Genomic DNA, 18,491 nt, shown 5'->3' on the forward strand with positions numbered 1-18,491 from the left:
TGAGGTTTCCTTGGGGTACCAACCTCCCCTGTTTCCCTCTGAGGAGAAGGACATTGCTGTAAGCTCCGTTTCTCTCCACATCCGTAGATGTAGAAGGGTTTGGAGGGAGACTGTGTCGGCGTTACAACGCACCTCCGCACAGAACTGCCGTTTTGCGGATCGCAGACGGATCCCTGCTCCCACCTATGTTCCTGGGCAAAGGGTCTGGCTGTCCTCTCAGGACATCCCCTTACGATCGACCTTTAAGAAGCTGGCTCCACGGTTTATTGGGCCGTATGAGATTGAGTCGGTCGTCAGCCCTACTGCTGTCCGCCTACGATTGCCCTCTTCCCTCCGTGTCCACCCCACCTTTCACGTGTCCCGGATCAAGCCAGTTTTGTCCAGTCCTCTGTGCCCTCCGGCCGCGTCCCCTCCCCCCGCCCGGGAGCTAGGGGGGCATCCTGTGTACACGGTCCGACGGATTGTGGACGCCCGTCGGCGGGGTCGAGGATGGCAGTTTTTGGTGGACTGGGAGGGTTACGGTCCGGAGGATCGTTCCTGGGTGCCCCGGTCGTTTATTTGTGATCCGACATTGATCACAGACTTTTGGGCCTCTCGTCCGTCTGGGTCTTCTGGGCTGCCAGGGGGCAGCCGTTGAGAGGGGGGTACTGTTGGGGTTGGTGGAGCCAGGTTTCTTTTGTTACTCCCAGGAGGTGGCGCCAGGAGTCCGGGTAGAGTAGGGAGCTGCTGATCAGACACACCTGGGACCAGTTGGGGCTCATCAATGGTGGCATTTAAGGAGCAGGTTGACATCCATTCAGCGCCTGGTTGTTGACCATACGTGGTAACCTGAGCCCAAGCCTTGCCTTTGCAGATCCTGTTTAAATGCTGCTGTGCCTGAGAGAGGAACTTACCTTTGTGTTTCCGTTTCTTTGTTTCCAGAGATCCTGAGCTCTGCAAGACGCCAGCCTAGCCGATTCTGGTTTCCACTCCGAATGTAATTCGCTCCTGGAAGTGAGTCCAGCCATGGCCGTTCGCCTGCCTTGCCTGTCCGCTCTCCACCGAGAATCTGAGGGATTCATCTGTGCTACTTCGAACCCAGAGGCTTATCTGGCGCTTTAAGTTTTTGCCCTTCACTGGGGTTTTCCTCTAAGGAGACTGATCTTGTTTTTTTGTTGAACTATTAAACCTGTGTAGATCTGAGTCGCGTCTTGAGCAGTCTCTGTATGTGGGCCAAGAAACTTACAAAAACCATGACATAACAACCAGGCCAACAAGACCCCACAGAGCTGCTCAGGAACGTTGTGTCAGATCAGAGTCAGCAGCTCCAGTCCCATGATAGTCTGCTTCGGACTATTTATGAACAGCAGCAGGAGATGCGAGAGAGAATTGAACAGATGACGACAATGTTTCTTAAACTGCAGCCAGCCCAGCCGTCTACACCTGCAGAGGGCGCAAGCATCCCGCGTTCCAGTCCTTCGACGGTTTTTCCGCCCCCAGTAACCCGTGACGTCAGTTCCTCTAGTCCAGAGAGATATTCGGGTGAGTCAAGCTGTGGAGGATTCCTCTTGCAATGCGCCCTGGTGTTCAACAGATCTCCACAATCATTCCCCTCTGATGGATCAAGAATCTCCTACATTGTGGGTTTATTAAATGGTAAGGCCCTACGATGGGCGGAAGCCCGTTTCAAAGACCCATTAGATTTTGGGTGCTCGTTCCAGTCTTTCCTGAATGAGTTCAGGATGACGTTCTCTCAAGAACCAGATACTACAAGCAGGTCAAGGAGATTGTGGAACCTAAGACAGGGGGTGCGCTCTGTAGCAGAGTATGCCATCGATTTTAGAACACTAGCCGCCTCCTCAGGCTGGGACGCTTGTGCTCTCAAGTCGGCATTTTTTCAGTCGCTAAATGACTCAGTTAAGGACGAGCTGACTATGGTGGAAGAACCGACGGAGTTAAATGACCTAATTTTGTTAGCGATTAAAGTGGATAACAGACTGAGAGAAAGGAGAAGACAGAGAGGGAGATCCACTGTTGTAGATGGAACTTTTTATCGTGCCAGACCGGTTGTTGAACCGGGAGAGGCCGAACCCATGCAGCTGGGGCGAGCCCGCCTCTCGGCTGCTGAGAAACGGAGGCGGAGAGAGTCTGATTTATGTTTATACTGTGGGTCTCCGGACCATTTTGTTGTCGCCTGTCCTTTTAAGGCGTTCGAGCCCGGTGCCGGGGCAGCCACAAGAGGGGGTCCGTCAGACGAGGGGAATCCGATGGGTCGATCCCTGTCTTCGAAGTCCCCGAGGTTTGCCCTACCAGCCGTGATTCAGGTAAATCAAGACTCACTTGAACTTTCAGCCCTTGTTGATTCAGGATGTGAGCAGAACCTGATTGATAAATCTTTAGTGAGTCAACTAAATATCAAGACTGTGAGATTGGAGGCCCCGATAAGGGTCACAGCATTGGATGGGAGGGGACTCCATACTATTACTCACCAGACAGAGTCAGTCCAGCTGATTATTTCTGGTAACCATCATGAAATGATTTCATTTTTTGTTTTTCCGTCACCTAATCCTCCCATTGTATTGGGATTTAAATGGCTGCAATTACATAATCCTCATCTAAACTGGACTCAGGGACGAGTAGAAGCTTGGTCTCCGGAATGCCTGTCTTCATGTCTCCAGTCAGCCGTACCTCACAGACCTAGCTCTCTGCCGGCTCCTCAGAAGGAGGCGGACCTCACGGATCTCGGTAATGTCCCCAGAGAGTATCATGACTTAAGAGAGGTGTTTAGCAAGAATCATGCCCTGTCTTTACCACCACACCGTCCTTACGACTGCGCCATCAACTTATTGGCCGGAGCCTCATTACCGTCCAGCCGTCTTTATAACATTTCACGCCCTGAACGCCAGGCGATGGAAAGATACATAAATGAGTCTCTAAGGGCCGGAATAATCCGCCACTCCTCTTCACCATTAGGAGCCGGGTTTTTCTTTGTGGGAAAGAAGGATGGAACTTTAAGGCCGTGCATTGATTACAGGGGCCTTAACCAGATCACGGTTAAGAACAGGTATCCCCTACCATTACTCTCTTCAGCTTTTGAAACAGTACAGGGAATGACGGTCTTTTCCAAACTAGACCTTCGTAATGCATATCACCTCGTCCGCATAAGACAAGGAGATGAGTGGAAGACGGCGTTTAAGACACCATTAGGGCAGTTTGAGTATTTAGTGATGCCGTTTGGACTCTGCAATGCACCGGCGGTTTTTCAGTCTCTGGTTAATGATGTCCTCAGGGACTATCTGAATGTGTTCGTTTTTGTCTACCTGGATGACATATTAATCTTCTCCAAGACCCTTGCAGAGCACCAACGACATGTCCGCCTCGTCCTTCAGCGATTACTGCAGAACCGGCTGTTTGTGAAGGCAGAGAAATGTGAATTCCACAAGTCATCCGTAACTTTCCTGGGCTACGTGCTCGGGAGCGGACAGGTGCGTTCAGACCCTGACAAGGTAAAGGCAGTGTTGGATTGGCCTATTCCTGAGTCCAGGAGACAACTCCAACGGTTCCTGGGCTTTGCAAATTTTTATCGGCGGTTCATCAAGAATTATAGCCTAATTGTCGCCCCACTCACAGCTTTGACGTCCACCAAGAGAAACTTCACTTGGACTACAGAGACTAACACAGCTTTCTCTGATCTAAAACAGAGATTTGCGGGTGCGCCCATCCTGGTTCAGCCAGATCCCCTCAAGCAATTCGTACTAGAGGTGGACGCTTCAGATGCCGGCGTGGGTGCAGTATTATCCCAGAGAGCTGAGTCTGATGAGAAATTACACCCCTGTGCTTTTTTTTCCCGAAGGTTTTCCCCAGCGGAACGAAATTATGATGTGGGGGACCGAGAACTCCTGGGTATCAAGCTGGCTCTCGAGGAGTGGCGTCACTGGCTGGAGGGCGCGGAGCACCCAGTTCTGGTGTGGACGGACCACAAGAATCTCTCCTACCTGCAATCGGCTAAGAGATTGAATCCTCGGCAGTCACGGTGGTCGTTGTTCTTCTCACGATTTAATCTGTCTATATCCTTCCGTCCAGGATCTAAGAATATCAAGCCTGATGCACTGTCCAGAGTATTCTCTCCTGATGACGTAGAGAGGGCGCCGGCTCCAATTCTCCCTCCGACGTGTACAGTGGGTTCAGTGACGTGGGAGATAGAGGATCTGGTTAGGAGGGCACAACTCGTGGAGCCAGGCCCCGAGAACAGGCCACCAGACAGATCCTATGTGCCTACCTCCGTCCGGTGTCGTCTAGTTCACTGGTTCCACTCATCCAAATTCTCTGCCCATCCGGGTTCCAGCCGAACCGTGGCCCTCATCTCCAGGAGATTCTGGTGGCCCTCTTTACATAAGGATGTGAGGGAGTATGTATCCGCCTGCCCTACGTGTGCGAGGAACAAGCCGTCTCATAGACCTCCGGCTGGGCTTCTACAACCACTGCCCATTCCCACTCGACCATGGTCCCATATAGCAATTGATTTTGTGACGGGGCTCCCACCCTCCAGAGGTATGACTACCATTTTGACTATTGTTGACCGTTTCTCTAAGGCGTGCCATCTTGTTGCCCTCAGGAAGCTACCGTCAGCCCTCCAGACAGCCCAGTTGCTGGTCAGACATGTTTTCCGGTTACATGGGATTCCACTGGAGATCCTGTCGGATCGAGGTCCCCAGTTCACGTCGCAGGTTTGGAGACAGTTTTGCCGAGCTCTGGACGCTAAGGTTTCTCTCACATCCGGGTATCATCCTCAGTCCAATGGTCAGGTGGAGAGACTTAACCAGGAACTGGAGTCCGCACTCCGCTGTCTCACTTGCCAGGACCCATCTGAGTGGAGCACACATTTACCATGGGTAGAGTACGCTCACAATGCTCACGTCTCTGCGGCCACAGGATTGTCCCCATTTGAGGTTTCCTTGGGGTACCAACCTCCCCTGTTTCCCTCTGAGGAGAAGGACATTGCTGTAAGCTCCGTTTCTCTCCACATCCGTAGATGTAGAAGGGTTTGGAGGGAGACTGTGTCGGCGTTACAACGCACCTCCGCACAGAACTGCCGTTTTGCGGATCGCAGACGGATCCCTGCTCCCACCTATGTTCCTGGGCAAAGGGTCTGGCTGTCCTCTCAGGACATCCCCTTACGATCGACCTTTAAGAAGCTGGCTCCACGGTTTATTGGGCCGTATGAGATTGAGTCGGTCGTCAGCCCTACTGCTGTCCGCCTACGATTGCCCTCTTCCCTCCGTGTCCACCCCACCTTTCACGTGTCCCGGATCAAGCCAGTTTTGTCCAGTCCTCTGTGCCCTCCGGCCGCGTCCCCTCCCCCCGCCCGGGAGCTAGGGGGGCATCCTGTGTACACGGTCCGACGGATTGTGGACGCCCGTCGGCGGGGTCGAGGATGGCAGTTTTTGGTGGACTGGGAGGGTTACGGTCCGGAGGATCGTTCCTGGGTGCCCCGGTCGTTTATTTGTGATCCGACATTGATCACAGACTTTTGGGCCTCTCGTCCGTCTGGGTCTTCTGGGCTGCCAGGGGGCAGCCGTTGAGAGGGGGGTACTGTTGGGGTTGGTGGAGCCAGGTTTCTTTTGTTACTCCCAGGAGGTGGCGCCAGGAGTCCGGGTAGAGTAGGGAGCTGCTGATCAGACACACCTGGGACCAGTTGGGGCTCATCAATGGTGGCATTTAAGGAGCAGGTTGACATCCATTCAGCGCCTGGTTGTTGACCATACGTGGTAACCTGAGCCCAAGCCTTGCCTTTGCAGATCCTGTTTAAATGCTGCTGTGCCTGAGAGAGGAACTTACCTTTGTGTTTCCGTTTCTTTGTTTCCAGAGATCCTGAGCTCTGCAAGACGCCAGCCTAGCCGATTCTGGTTTCCACTCCGAATGTAATTCGCTCCTGGAAGTGAGTCCAGCCATGGCCGTTCGCCTGCCTTGCCTGTCCGCTCTCCACCGAGAATCTGAGGGATTCATCTGTGCTACTTCGAACCCAGAGGCTTATCTGGCGCTTTAAGTTTTTGCCCTTCACTGGGGTTTTCCTCTAAGGAGACTGATCTTGTTTTTTGTTGAACTATTAAACCTGTGTAGATCTGAGTCGCGCCTTGAGCAGTCTCTGTATGTGGGCCAAGAAACTTACAAAAACCATGACAGTTGTAGTTCACAACACAATGTTATGTGTGAAAAAAGGGCAAGGAGGATGAAAAGAGGGAGGTCAAAGAGCATGTGTGAAAATGGGTAGGTTGTTATAAGAGCAAACACCTAATTACTTTCTTGAAAAAAAGAGAAAACTTCCTTTTTGTATTATATTTACCTTTGTATGAATAACCAATTTTATTCTTTATTTAAATATATTTTTAAATTATTTTAATATACAAGGAGAGAGAGGAACAAGGATAGTTCTAGCCAAGAGCCACTGTCAGCTGCTCACCCCTAAGATCAGAATGTAGAATCATCCATGGTTCATGTTGTTTTGATTTAACTGAAAATGTCATAGAGAAAACTTTGTTGTGCTTAGGCGTTTTTACCAATCTTTTTCATTGCTCCTCTTTCACCTGATGGCTGGATCTTGTCCTCTAGTGAGTTTGTGGCTCCCAAAGATTCCTCAAGTTTTCATTCGATGGTCTTCCAATACAGATCATCACGTACAAAAGGAAAAGGAAACAAATACTCTTGCACATTTGTCTGCTTTCTCACATCTTTTCTCTTCACCTTCTTGGACACCTGGAAGTCACCCACTAATTGCACCTCAAAGACAACCAAGAATATGTAAGATTATTTAGGCCTACATAAATATCTGTGGATACATGTTCCTTTTACAAGCACAAGCACACATCTCCTTCCAGGTCACCTGCTTTAACTCGAGTTGAACAATTTTATATATTCTGTAAATAAACACCAGTGTTGGTGTTTGTGTCCACACTAAGTAATCTATTTGCTGCCCATCTTTATGACATTAAATTATTTTATTGATGAACTGAAGGAGATATTATATTTCAAATGCTGTTAGGGCTACAGAAAATGTACGTGTTTTAAAACTAAAAACTACACAAATAATTTTTTCATTAAGTAATTGCTGTGAAAAATTAAATATGGATATCTTTTCTGAAATCCCAAAGAACTCAAGGTCTCTCATGGCCTGCAGCAACACTTTTAAATCTACAGGTGTCTCTATAGTAAAAGATTATTATTGATGCATTGCACTAAATGTATCCATCTAAGTTCACAAGAACACGTGAGCGTCCAAACACACATGTTTATTTTTACTATGAGTGCCTGCAACCAGGAACAAAGCCAATGATAAATCCATGTCATAATCTGAGTTTACCTTGGGTTTGCCTTTCTTCTTCCTCCAGATAGGAAAACTGCAGAGTTCCTTATCACACACAAGATAACAGGGTGGCCGTACAAAGCAATGATCATGTCTGTTTGCTGACAAGTGAAGTAGTTTCAGTCCCTGCAGAGGAATCCCACCTTGTTCTGGGACAGAGAACAGAAGATGGAGACAATACAGAAAGTGTAGCTACTTTGCATCTACTATGCCAATCTTGCTTAATAGGAAATAACATTTATAATGAGGAGGTTGATTGACTATGCAACAACATGTGCATCTGGGTCATCATAGAAAATGAGCAATATTCTATTCTTGTGTAGTGTAGAATTAGATGTTTTATTCTTTTCAGCTTCAGGAAGATTGTTGTTACACAAAATGCTATTATATAAATGTAGTACAAACACAAAACTAAAGCATTCACAATTCCTAGAATACAAATGGAAGGCCTGCTTAAAAAATAGTAGCGAAAAAGAGAACAGTGTGGGGATTTGGATTTTTTCTGTGTTTTGGTTTTGTTTTATTTTTGTTTAGTTTTTGGTTTCTGTTCTCGTCTCTTGTTTCACGTTCACTTTCTCCTCCTCAGTCTTTTCTCTCTCTGTCTCCCTGCCACACCCACCTACACCTGTCCAAGTTCTGTAATCATGTCACCTGTTTCCACTCACCTCATTATCCTCAGAGTTTAAAACCCGGTCACTTTCTCCATTACTCCGCTGGTCCATTGATGTTGGTTGTCTGTTGTTTTGCTTAGTCATTCTTGGTTCTGTCGCTCTGTCCCCGTTCCTGTTGGTTCCTGCTTTCTCCGTGTGTTATGTTTTTGTTTATTCTTTGTCTTTGCTGCCATGTCAGCTTTTTGTTTTTGTTTATTCTTTAGTTTAATAAATTAGTTTCCTTCAATTATGAGTCTGCGTTCTGCGTTCGTCTCTGTCATAGAATGTACATTCTGAAAAGCTGCCTGGACGTTAAAGCCAAAACAAAATGAATGTCCCTAAATTTGCTGGCTTCGCTATAGTTTATAAGTCCCTTCCTTCCGTGTTATGATACTAGCAAAGCTAAAAACTGAAAGTGCACCTCAAACACACAAGACTCATATGCTACCAGCTAAGATCAAAGCAACACAGAGAGACATCAGCCAGCTGTAAAAACAACTGAAGGTGCAGAACAAGCACCAGTAGGTCTAAATGTCAGTGATAGACAGTGGTGGAAAGTAACGAAGTACAAGTAATTTGTTACTGTACTTAAGTACAATTTTTGTGTATCTGTACTTTACTTAAGTAGATTTAATAATGGATACTTTCTACTTTTACTCCACTACATTTTACAGTAAGTATCTGTACTTTCTACTTCACTACATTTCTACAAAACCGTTGCGTAACTCGTTACATCCAAGTCGCACTTCGGTATTTTGATTTTTTCGCTAGTTTGAAAGTATCCAATGGCTAGAGAGGAATCAGTCCACTGAACCAATGCAAAGTGAGAAAGAACCATTAGGCCCTCCCTCAAGAAGAGCAAGGCAGTACGGCACCTGCAGAATCACTAACACCCGGAACCACACCACAACCAAAAGAGAGACCACTACAAGCAAAATAAAGTCAAACCTATTTCACACCAAACAGGAAGACGTAAAGTTCCTGTGACCAATATGGTACTAACACCTGGACTGCTGCCTAAAACCTACAATACTAAAATCTCTTCAAACCATATAACCACCAACAACACACACAAAAAGAATGGATATATTAAAAGTAAGCTCTCCCAACCTGATGACAAGACCCACACATAGGGTCTGGATATGGAACATAGAACTCGTGTCAGGAATGTCCTCTTAGATTCATCAGTAAATCAGACTCAGCTGGCACTAAAATATCTTAGCTGGTTGAGGCTTGAGTTTCACAGTAACAGCAAGAAGTAATGGCAGCAGTATGGCGATGAACTTGTCAAAATTCAGTGCTGAACAGGCACATCTAAACCCCAGTCCTCCTCTACCTAAAAGAGATGTTGAGCCTCCACTCCTAGTGCAGGATACAGTTCCCCCGACCAACTGTCTTCACTGCCGGCCACACTAAAGGTGGTGAACAGCACCCGCCCACCTGGTGACAAGCCCAAAAAACAACAAACCTGTCTCACACCTCACTCCTCATTCTGACTACCTGCTTCTTATTCTCTCCACTCCAGGTATTTCACATCAGCACTATTTAGACTCTGCCTGCCACACAGCCCACAAAACAAGGACCTCTCTACTTTCTCATCACAAAAGTAATGTTTTGATTAACAATCAATCAAATCAGGAAAATGGCACATAACGTCTTGCAGAGATCTTCTGCCCAACACCCTGGGAGCTGCTACTCTCATGATGCCTTCACTATTTTTTCAAAAGGAGGAAGAAAATAATATATAATTACCAAGGAGACTGAAAGGCTTATTTAAAAGTTAATCATAAAGAGAAGACAGACACCTCCATTAGTTAGGCTGGTTAGGCCTGTGGTGTCTAAAAACAAAACAAAGGCTCAGGAAACCACATGTTCTTATTCCCATGCCAATAAATCTTGACTTTTTGTCCAAGCATTTGATGTCTCTGAAATAAGTACAAAGTTTTCTTTGGTTTCCTGCAGCAAAATCCACAGCTATATTAGACATCAAAAGCAAACATTGTAACATCAGTGTAGAGTGCAAATTGGATAAAGGTTTGGACTCTTCATTATAGACTGTTAAATTAATACATAAAACTTTTAAGATATGAATAAAACAGGATGATCGCTGAAGTTAGTTCAATGCAGAAAGATACAAATATAATCTTTAGACTACTAAGTGAACTACTGAAGAAAAAAAAAAGAAAAACTGTTCAAGATAAGAATATATTTCACCAGTTATAATCATTTTATTTTATTTTAATAAAAATGGCAGACATGTCATGTTTTCTGTCATTTTAATAATACACACAATTTTTTTTAATTATCAATCTACCCAAGTGTAACCCCCATAAACTATGCTGATCTGTCTGTATGGTTGATGTGTTTGTTTTGTTAGTTCTTAAAATGTCCTGTAGAGGGCACTAGACACACATTTCTCCTGTGCCAGTACGAGAAGAAGAGTCAGGAGAGGGAAGAAAAAAAAAAAGAAATGGCAGACTATGTAGATTAAGCACATTTCAGCAGAAGTAGAGGAGTTACTGCTCATAAGTGCTGCTGCGATACGAAACAAACCTGTTTATTTTGAACTGGATAATGTACATTCTGTTCTGGGGTTTCTCCGGTGTGTCTGTTGTTTATTTTCAGCTGCTTATTTACACAGAGTGGTTACCTAGCTGGAGCTAACGTTGCTCAGTTTTTTAACACTGAAAAAAAAACAATCGGAGTATAAGATGTTGCTCTGTAAGTAGCATAGCTTTGTGAAATGATGAAGTGCTTATGCTGAAGTGATGTTTATTTTCTGTATTACTGAGCGTTTTTTGGTTCACTTTAAATGCTATTTTGGTTAATGAGAAGTAATCAGAAAATCTCGCTGATTCCCATATTCCTGCATAATCGGTTAACTTTCTGCATGCAGGTTGGTTTTTTTGAACGGCCGATATCTGAAGGAGCCAGTGAAGTTCCCGAAGCAGGAGGGTCCTGCCGCCATCTTGTGACTCGGACTGAAGCCTGGGAGGACAGAGGGACTAGTGCTGCTGGAGCTGGATTTTCTTTTGCTTGGACAACAGTTAAGCTTATCGAACAAAAAGGGGGCCCCCCAATCATTTAAATGTTTTTTTCATTCCACAAACTGATTGTTCATGAACATTTTCGAAACTGACAACTTATGTGCACATTGACTGAACTGACTGACTGAGCTGTTATATTGAAGGACTAACTGGAATATGTAATAATCTTTTTTGGAAAAAAAGAAGCAATTGTTGAAATGAGCTTTAAAGCTCTTTTCAATGAATAGTTCAGAAAACCTGCCCTTATTTTTTCCGAACATTAATTTAATTTTTTTTTGGGTGGAAAATTTCTGTTTTTTACTAATCTTTTTTTTATTAAGGTCATTTATGTTATATGGATTATTTATTTATTTTTGTGGAAAAAAAAATAAACTTGAGTTGTCAAAGCTTATGTGCTTATCATCCTCCTGTGTGACCCTAGAACAAAAGTAACTCTACTACTGAGCTCATTACTAATTGAATTAAGTAGTGGTTACACAAGCAAATAAGACAATGAAAGGGATCATCTGGCCATTTTTGAAGTGATGTTCTGTCAAAATCAATAGCTAGTACTTATCAGCTGTGACATCAATCGTAGAGCTTGGAGTATGTCTTTTGTTCCGGTTAGGCTAAAGGCTAGCCAAATAAGAGCCTGTGAATTTTTTATCATTTTTGAGGCTTGTAAAAAAACTCTTTCTCAAAAACAACATAGCACTATGAAAGAACACTTCATTAAGTAATATTAAACCTCACTTTTATATTCTCACTCATACATCAATAATCATATTGGTGGGCAGTGATGGGTTACTGTCTCTTGCTCAAGAACACTTCAGCACACTGGAGGGGCTGGGGATGGAATGCCCAAGCCTTCAATTTGAAGACAATCACCCTACCCACTAGGCTAAGCCACCCAAAAATGTAAGTATTAGGGTATATTTCATTTTGGGTTTTGTACATAATATAATAGGCCCATGTATCTTGTTACCTTCGTTTTACATCCTCACATGTAAAACTGTTTAAACTGCAGTTTGCACAATGTATATGATGTCTATTGTTTTTGCTTCATAGGAAACATTAAATAAAATGACCTTTACAAGGGTAGTACAGATGGAAATTACAGTTTAAACTAAAATAAGATACCCAAGACTACATTTGATCATTGAAAAACGTCATAAGTTAAATATTTCCTCATACAATTTGACTTGGTGTAATGCACATTTTGCAGAAATCGCTAAAGTTAGTATCTCACTGGGCTGGAACTGTTGAATACCAGTTGGCATCTCAAGATTGCAAGAAAATAGACAGATTTTCTGTTGCAGTCTCACTGAATTCTGAATGTCTGTGTATGAGCAGCGTGCTTAATTTATTTGCTCTCATTTGTTGCAAAGAACACTAGAGTGAACTTCCTCACACATATACACAGGGTCTGTTGTGCCCATAATTCCATCTAAGAGTGAATAAGAAAGAGAAACATGTGGCCTCTGAGCCCAAAACCCCTCACAGGGACCCAGCAAATTAGCCACAGTGCCATCCCAGGCCACACACAACTACAACCATGGGTACGTGAAGGGCAATCTACTCCTCCTCCTCATCTGTCCTTCTATGGTGACCAGTACCCTGCCCCTCCACAGCCATCTCTTCCTCCTACTGCTGCCCCAGCCACATCAGCCCACCTTGTTCATCAAAGTTATTCTAATACATTTCAAAATGGATCTGAGTTTGCACAGCAGCCCAGCACACAGCTTCCAGTAGTTGATAATCAAACAGGCCAGCTTGTGGGACCCAGCACCCACACCTACCCAGACCACCTACATTCCACCCCTCACTCCCAACCTATCCAAGCAGGCTTCCAAATGCCACGAAGCTTTTCAGCTGCTCTGCTTGCCCCAGTGACGGGCAACCTTTGTCCAGTCACCCAGAGTCATGCATTGACCTCATCGGCTGTGACTACCCCTGTTCCTGCTGTACAGTCCATAACAGGCTCTCAGCCCAGACACACATTCCAATCCTCCCAACCTGTTGCACCTATCTATCAGAGTTGCACTTGGGGGGAAGCACAAACACAAAACATATCTGCTGCTAACACTTGAACCGCCAGCCTGGCTTTACCTAGGTCCCAGTTTACATCATATGGAGCTCCCAACCACATCGCTACCAAGCAGGCCAGTGGACCACAGCACCTGCAGCCACATGCATTGGGGCTTAACACATATGACTGCCCAGGAGCTGTCTCGTACCCCCGGGAAGGCATTTAACGAACTGAGGGCAGAATGCAGTGATACCCAGGGCTCTTTAGATCCCTTAGCTGACTTCTACGAGCGGAGCCAGAGGCCAGGTGAGTCTGCCTGCTCGTATGCCATAGCACTGGAGGCAACCTTGCGATCTGTGGAAGAAAACCAAAGGGGTGGTAGGCCATTTCCAGATTGAGATCATAAACTGACTCACCAGTTTTAAAGAGGACTGATGGATGAACATGTATATGCACGAACAGCTCCCATGAAGCCCATGTTACTGAGTTTTAGAGAGCTGCAGGCTGAGTTACGAAATATGGCAAAAGAAACAAAGAAGTTTCAGCCGCAAAATAAAGTAAAGAAAACATTCACTCAGGTGCAGATGACCTCAGAGAGCTCAGATATGAGATCGGAAGGAAAATGATTAACTTCTGAGCTCTCTGAACTGAATGGGATTGTCAGAAAGTTAGCTCAGCCAAGAAGAGCAAATGGCCAAGCTGTCCAAGCTGGAACTAAGTATAAAATCCTCCAAGATGCCCCCAAACACATCTCCCTCATCAGCACATTCTACAAACCCCAGTTCAAGTGTTACATGTCATTGCTGTGGAAAACAAGGGCACATAGCCAGATTCTGTTGAGCAGTACTTCCTGACTCCACCTTCACCAGGACTTGCATTGCTCAGCCATCAACCTCAGCGGAGTAAATCAGCATGCCAACATCTCAGTCTTTAAACACTTAAAGCCCATAGTAGCAGGGGCAACCATGGGCAAGCAGGAAGCACCACACCCAGATGATACAGGAAATGCTAATATAGTGGAGGGAACCCCTCTGGTGGGCCCAAAAAATGAGGGAGAAGTGGAGATAAATGGCATTAAATGCAGGGCTCTTATTGACTCTGGATCTCAAATCACAAGCATCACCATGACCTTCAGAAGCAGAATCTGCAGTCATCCAAAAAAACTATAGAAGGTGCTGCAGCTCAAAATGTGCCTTATTATGCTGTCTTCACTGGTCGGGCTATCTGTATCCCTGGTGGCAAGGAGGTGGATGTAAAATATAGGATTAAAGCAGGCTCGCAGAAAAATACCTATACAGCACTGAATGAAGGGTACTACAGGCGTTATGTGAAAAGTTACTCCACGCTGGCTGCTCTCCTGTACCATCTCACCTCGGGTGATCCCAGAAAGAAAAAGAGAAAGGCACATACACACACTGATTCTGATTTACCCTATCTGTGGACTGATAAGTGCGAAGTGGCGTGTCAGTGTTTAAATGATAGACTGGTGACAGCACCAATACTGGGCTATCCAAACTACAACTTACCATTTGTGCTGCAGACTGATGCTTCTGGGGAGGGACTGGATGCTGTGTTGGCTCAAGTTCAGAATGGGGTTGAGAGGGTCATAGCTTATGCCAGCAAAGGCTTAAATGCACCTGAGACCAGATATCCAGCACACAAGCTGGAATTTCTGGCCCTAAAGTGGGCCGTCACAGACAAGTTCTATGACCATCTTTATGGACGTTGTTTCTCTGTCTTGACTGATAATAACCCCCTCAAATATGTTATGACGACAGCCAAACTTGATGCCACAGGGCATAGATGGGTTTTCCAGCTGTCATCTTTTGAGTTTGACATCCAGTACAGAAGGGGACAGAACAACGCAAATGCTGATGCTCTTTCACGCATGTCCAACCAAGAAGTCAGACAGACCTTACAGTCATGCCCTCAGCATGTCAGGGTCTCTGAATCAAAGTCTCCAGTGCCCCAATTTGCAACCAGAGGATGGTGGTCCAGAAAGAGTGGTATACAGAAACCTCCTCACCCAGTGCATGTTTATCCCGATAGAGGTGGGGGGGGAATCTACAGTTGAGGAGGAGGAGTTAGGCTTGGATCTAAGTGAAACAAGTTTAGAGACAGATCTGCAGCAGGGTACAGATGCAGACAGCACTGAGGAAACTGGACTCTCCCTGCAGCTTGGAGAAAATAACCAAAATGGCAAACAAGCCAGCCAGGAGGAGGTGGATAAGGGTTTGGGACAGAGTGCAGGAGAAAATACACCTCCTGGTCTGGATTCACTGCAGGGCAATATGTTTCCAAGAAAAAAATCCACCCAGGACCAGATGTCCTCCAAAAAAGCTATGAATCACAGGTCACAAAAAACGAGGATGAGAGCTCTGGCAGAGAGAAAAGGCAAAGAGAGCTCAAAGACATACATAAAACAATTAACGGCACACACACACATACATATTGTTCAAAATAAATCTTAGCAATACATTTTATTGCTGATGTTAAGATTGTTAAGGGCTTTCCCAGTTATTTTTTTGTGTTCTGTTTAGCTTTATGGCTGGGAGGCCATCAAATAAATAAGGAGTAGATGTAAGGCAGTGACAGAACTCTATTAAAAGAGGGTGCTGTTGCTTTTTGTATTCTCTGAAAGTGCAGTGATTCTGTCGTTTGTCCTACCGGGACACCGTAGTGCATAAGGTTTTTATGCTTGCAAGCTGCCATTTTTCTCACAGTATGTTTTACTGCCTGTAAGGTAAGCAGCAGCCCAGTGTCATCAAGCTATTTCTGTTTGTTTGTTTATTTTAGTTTGTAAAAATACTACAAGCTAAATGTTTTGGGTACTGAACAAAAGTTTTAATGAAAAGTGTGGTTTCTTCGTTCATATAATTAACATGTGCAGGCTTTGTGTTTGCTATATGTCATAAATGGCTGTTTGTGGCTTTAGAGCAAACGATAGATTTTGTTTCTTTGGTGATGATTTTTTTTTTTTTTTGAAAATGAATTCTGAAAGTATGTTTTACTGCCTATAAGGTGTAAGGAGAAGCATGGCTGGACAGAATAAATGCTCAAAGGTCTTCCCACAACTCAGAACCCTGTGTTTGGTGCCTCTGTGTCTGCATGGAACACATCCCACCTTCACCAAAAACACAACGCAGAGTCTTCTACAAGCTGCGGGTGTACAGAAAGAAAACCTGGGTTACATCTGCAACAAAATGACCAGCAAGCTGTGTGGCCATGTTTTGAATGGCTTAAGGCTGAGATACCATATGATATACAATGTTCCAGCAATGAATTCTGGTTTGGCTCAGTCTTGTATATGGCAGGTGGACATCAGCTGTCATTACTGACAGCTGAGGGCAGTCAGGCTCTGTCTGCCACTCAGGAGCTGCAAAAAAATAGTTATTGGCAAAACAATCAAAAAAAAAAAAAAACCCTCCCTGGAATCCTCAGTGTCTACACGTTTATGATTTAATCTGCTGGACTACACTTTTGAAATTAAGACCGGTATGCCTGTAGTTTTTAGACCTTGACCTGGTTTTTGTCAGAGGAGAGCTTCTGTGCAGTTGTCAAAATACAGCCGTAGTGCTCTTGAGTGAGTTGAAGATACCCACAGAAAAATTGAGATGGGTCCAAGGTAAGTTTGAGACACCAGCAAAGACTATAATTAATGAATATGTTGAGAGAAAATCTGCAGCACAAATTTTTTGAACATATTCAAAACTCAAGTCTCAGGACCGTGCACCTCTGCAAAACCTGACAACCACTGCGAACAACTAAAGACTCCCTTATGAATGCTGTTTGCCAACTATTTGCAGCTCAGTGAAATACCACCTTTAATCAGAATACTGCAGCTACAAACCAAATTCAGTAGGTTTGAACATATCTCACCCATCTTAATATCGCTCCACTTGCCTCCACTTAAACAAATATTAATTTAAAAAATATCTCTTTTGCTTTTAAAGCTCTAAATGGCTTGGCTCCATTCTGTGTCATTTGGATGCTCAATGGAAACGCTCCAGATGGAGCCTTAAGGTCACTGAGTAAAGATCTTCTTTTGTTTGTGAATATTTATGTATGCCTACAGATTGTTTTGTTTTTGTTTGCCCTGTTTAAAGCTGATTGTATTAAAACTCAGTATTATCTACTCAGTGTGTGTGTGTGTGTGTGTGTGTGTGTGTGTGTCTGTCAGTGAGTCAGACAGGTGTTAAACAGCTCATCCGGTATTCTGCCATACACCATGAACTCAGATATGTCACTCGTCTGTATGAATGGGTTTGTAAATCAGCTTTAATGGCCTTACAGCTGCATTTGTTTTTATGTGTGTTCTGCAGTGGCTGGGCCATCTGTGCCTTCACCACTTCAAAAGAGGCCTTGCCTTAGAAGCACTTTGCAGACAAATGAATTATTGAGGTGATTTGAAGACGTTCTAATGCTGAACATTTTGTTCTCTCTTTTGAGCTCTCTGCCTTCCAGGAAGTGAAGAATCTGTTCTTCCCTTTAGATCAAGGTTTCTGCCTCCTCTGAACATACATACACACAGAAAACATGCTGCAAATGCTTGGCATGCTTTTAAAATCTACCTTAGATATTTGTTTGAAAACTTATTTTTGTCTCTTTTTGAGTCAGCCTTGCTCTTCTTGTCCTTGAATTTTTCAACGAGTGTTTTTAAGTCTAAGGGTGTGAAACAATTTTAAGGACGTGCATAAAAGAAGAACTTCTCTGCATCCTCGCTCAAATGTGAGGTCAGAGGGGCTTGAAGATTTGATTAAATGTGTGGGTGGAGAGGAGAATGGGAAGGTACTTGAATAAAGTCACCAAACATGATCTGATTCCTGTTTTCATCCTTGAACTTCAGCTTTGCTTGTTATTTTTACTGTGTTTTGTCATGTTCCAAAGGCAGCACACATACAGCACCTCCACCCTCCAAAAAACTAAAATATAGGGGGTTGAGAGAAATATTTTTTATTTCAGTGCTTTTAACACTCTGTAAGCTTCAACAACCTATCTCTGGCTCGGTTGATGTCAAAAAGTAATTTGAGGTTTGTGCTAGACAGAGTTTTTATGTTTCTCCGGATAAAACACTATTCCTAAACTGTATGAATTCACCAGAAGAATTTTAGTTGAAAGATCAGGGTAGTAACAAAAAAAAAAAAAAATAGGGGATGAAAAGTGAAATTGAAAAAGTGTGTCGCAAGTCTTTTGATCTTTTCAAAAACATTTTTTACTTTCTGAATTTATATGACAAATCTAAATTAAATAAAATTATTGTCTTGCATGTTTTCACTAAAAGAGTTGATTTTGTTTTTATACACTCCTGATCAAAATCTTAAGACCAGTCAAAAAATTGCAAGAATTTGCATTTTGCACTATTGGATCTTAAGAAGGTTCTAAGTAGAGCTTCACAATGTTAAAAGAAGAAATCAGCGTAAGAGACAAAAACTTTTGAGCGGGGAATT

General features: G+C 44.2%; 1 long non-coding RNA gene across 3 annotated transcripts in view; it reads left to right on the plus strand.

Annotated features, from left to right (window-relative positions):
- Positions 1-12,696, plus strand: part of LOC112451355 — a 38,660-nt gene extending 25,964 nt beyond the window's left edge. For all 3 annotated transcript variants that reach the window (XR_005233565.1, XR_003040160.2, XR_003040161.2), the window contains one exon: positions 10,886-12,696. This is a non-coding gene — a long non-coding RNA (uncharacterized LOC112451355). The remainder of the gene's footprint in view (positions 1-10,885) is intronic.
- Positions 12,697-18,491: the final 5,795 nt, after the last annotated feature.

This window comes from Kryptolebias marmoratus, linkage group LG9, assembly GCF_001649575.2.
Source record: "Kryptolebias marmoratus isolate JLee-2015 linkage group LG9, ASM164957v2, whole genome shotgun sequence".
Lineage (NCBI taxonomy): Eukaryota > Metazoa > Chordata > Actinopteri > Cyprinodontiformes > Rivulidae > Kryptolebias > Kryptolebias marmoratus.